Source organism: Elephantulus edwardii, unplaced genomic scaffold, assembly GCF_000299155.1.
Source record: "Elephantulus edwardii isolate Elephantulus edwardi_28Jun2011 unplaced genomic scaffold, EleEdw1.0 scaffold00236, whole genome shotgun sequence".
Classification (NCBI taxonomy): Eukaryota; Metazoa; Chordata; class Mammalia; order Macroscelidea; family Macroscelididae; genus Elephantulus; species Elephantulus edwardii.
In genome coordinates this window covers 244,088-244,728 of record NW_006399986.1, presented here as the reverse complement: position 1 = coordinate 244,728, position 641 = coordinate 244,088, and positions in this window count along the sequence as shown.

Below are 641 nucleotides of genomic sequence, written 5' to 3'. Positions count from 1 at the left end.
ATCTATTAATAAAGAAATCAATAACAAACCATCTCAACTCATAAACGCACGACTGTCAAGTTGGAGCAGATACATAACTGACCCTCCACTGAATTTTCCAGATTGTAAGTCAGAACCACTGGGGGATTCACACCAAAAGTGACGTCTTTGGGTTGGAAGCATAGCCTGTTCAAAGCAGAAACTGGCCAGAGAAAGAAAATGCAACCATTTTCTTTTATAACAAATGATAGATTCTGGAGGTTCTGGACACAGTGGGAGAAAAATATAGAACAAAACACAAAATTTGAAAATTGGCCATGCTTGTTAGCCTGATGGGACAATCAAGTTTTTGGTCATCCTTCAAACCTGGAACTAAATTCACCCCGGTGTCAAGCAATGGATGGGCGTATAGGGTGATCAACATCGAGGAGGAACTCAGTCCTTAGAACAAACCACCCTGCAGAGACCAAAAAGGCAGCAGCCAGTCAACTGGGGATAAAGCTCAGAAAGCAAGAAGGGATAGAATAGGATGGGTGAAAATGAGAATCCTAGGGAGGGGGTAGGAAGAGTGCTGCTACAGTTGTGGGGATTGTAATTAATGTCATAAAACGAGATGTGCATGAATGATTGACTGGAAAAGCAATTTGTGTGGTAGACTTTCA